The sequence below is a fragment of the Vipera ursinii genome (genome assembly GCF_947247035.1).
Source record: "Vipera ursinii genome assembly, chromosome: 3".
Classification (NCBI taxonomy): Eukaryota; Metazoa; Chordata; class Lepidosauria; order Squamata; family Viperidae; genus Vipera; species Vipera ursinii.
In genome coordinates, this window is record NC_139516.1 from 3,390,431 (window position 1) to 3,392,930 (window position 2,500).

Sequence of the window (2,500 nt, forward strand, 5' to 3'; positions counted from 1 at the left end):
GAGGACTCCTTGGTGCTCTCTGAGCTGGGTGGTTTTCCAGCAGACGTTTCATAACCCAAACTAGATGACGCTGTCAGTGGTAGAAGGGAGTGGGGTGTGTGGACATGAGGAGGGGGGAGGAGGAGGAGGAAGAGCAGAAGGACTGTGGGGTCCTTGATGCTCTTTGATCTTCGTGGTTTTCTTGCAGACGTTTCATTACCCAACTAGGTAACTTCATCAGTGCTAGGTGAGTGTGTGGAGAGATGGAGGAGGAGGAGGAGGAGGAGGAGGAGGAGGAGGAGGAGGAGGAGGAGGAGGAGGAGGAGGAGGAAAGGAAAGGACTGTGGAGTTCCTGGTGCTCTCTGAGCTGGGTGCTTTTCTTGCAGACATTTCATGACCCAGCTAGGTAACATCATCAGTGCTAGGTGAGTGTGTGGAGAGATGGAGGGGGAGGAGGAGGAGGAGGAGGAGGAGGAGGAGGAGGAGGAGGAGGAGGAGGAGGAGGAGGAAGAAGAAGAAGAAGAAGAAGAAGAAGAAGAGGAGGAGGAGGAGGAGGAGGAGGAGGAGGAGGAGGAGGAGGAGGAGGAGGAGGAGGAGGAGGAGGAGGAAGAAAGGACTGTGGGTCCTTGGTGCTCTCTGAGCTGGGTGGTTTTCTTGCAGACGTTTCATTACCCAACTAGGTAAGATCATCAGTGCTAGGAGGAGGAGGAGGACTGTGGTTTACTTACAGACATTTCATGACCTAAATAGGTAATATCATCAGTGCTAGAAAGAAGTTGGGTTTCAGAGGAGGAGGAGGAGGAGGAGGAGGAGGAAAGCTCTGTGGGGTCCCTGGTGCTCTCTGAGCTTGCTTGTTTTCTTGCAGACATTTCATTGCCAAACTAGGGAACATCATCAGCGTTAGGAGGAGTGCTGTTTGCTGTCTGTTTATATTCTGGCATCTTGCCTGTCTGGATGGAGATGGTCTTAGGGATTCTTTGGATGGGCTGTTTACTCATGGCTCTTTGGCAGTGTCTTGATTAGGATATTGCCTACCTTATGGCTGGTCTGAAGTGGATTAACTAGATAGATAGATGGAGGGAAGCGGAGGGTGGGGGAGAGAGAGAGAAACAGACAGGCAGACAGACTTTTCAGGATGGCTTCTACAACATGCTCAACCATCCTGATTAATCTGGTTTAGCACGTTGCCTGAACCCAGCTGCTGGTTTGTAACAAACCTGGTTAGCTGTATCGTGTGAACGTCGTCGGTGATACCTTGAAACAGGAAGTGGGTTCCACAAACTGGCTCCCCTCCCTCAGAGATACGTCATTCAAACCACCCGGAAAAACCCGTATTTTGTTCATCGCCCAGCAGTTCGTTACGGCTTTGCAATGAGCTGGAAAGGCTGTCTCCTTTGCAATCAGAAGTGTGTTTGTTTAAGGAAACGAAAATAAGGCCACTGAAATCCTCTGGGGGGGTGGGGTGGGGGGTGGGGTTGAATTCTCGATCAAATGACATGACACTCGCGAGAGACCTTGGCCTCCGTGGCTGACCTTCCCCTCTCTTGGCACAACAAGATCCCCCATCCCGTGGTAGCTTTCCAGAAATTTTTTCTGGCACAGGCTGGCGGTCCTGTGAAGAAGTCAAATCGTGCTTTGCACTTAACAACGGCCATCTTCTCCCAAGGATTGCAGAGCCAGCTGGTCAGCATAAACTCTGATCTTCACCGTATTGGAAATATTTGCAAAAACAGGAGGGATGGAAGTGTGGAAAAATTCAACTCAATTCCAAGCGTCTTCACAAGTATATACATTGTAGAAGCCATCCCGAAAATCTGTCTGTCTGTCTGTCTGTCTCTCTCTCTCTCTACCTACCTACCTACCTATCTATCCATATCCATCTATCTTTCTATCCATATCTATCTATCTATCTATCTATCTATCTATCTATCTATCTATCTATCTATCTATCATCATCATCATCATATCTATCATCTCTCTATCATCTATATCTATATTTATCATGTATGTATGTATGTATCTATTTTCTATCATATCTATCATCTATCCAGGGCTTTTTTTCCTCATAGAACGCTCAGAACGGAGTTCCGGCACCTTTTTTGGATGGAACCTTGTAGGGTAGGCAAGGCGGGTTGTATGACATGTGTGAGTTCCGGCACCTTTTTCTTTTACAAAAAAAGCACTGCATCTATCTATCATCTATCTCAGACATGTCAAACACAAGGCCCGGGGGCCGGATCCGGCCCGCAAAGTGGTTTCATGCGGCCTGCGAAGCCATCCTGGAAACAGTGAGGGAACGGCCCCCACTGCCTTGGCCCTGGCCCAGAGACCCTCCTCCTGCCAGAGACCCTCAGATCTGTCCCACTCCTGCCCAGGCCCCCATAGGCACCCTTGAAGCGAACGATGTAGAGCTGGCCACGCCCACCCAGTAGACCATACGCACTCTAGCCAAGCCCACCCGGTAGGCCACGCCCACCTGGCCCCCTGAGGGCAACCGCAATGCTGATGCGGCCCTCAATGA

At 50.0% G+C, this 2,500-nt stretch overlaps 1 protein-coding gene across 1 annotated transcript in view; it reads left to right on the forward strand.

The window, feature by feature from the left end:
- The window catches only part of ANGPT4 (angiopoietin 4), a gene marked incomplete at its 3' end in the record, with an annotated part of 32,491 nt that overhangs the window by 23,873 nt on the left and 6,118 nt on the right, over positions 1 to 2,500 (forward strand). The gene's annotated exons all lie outside the window — the stretch shown is intronic.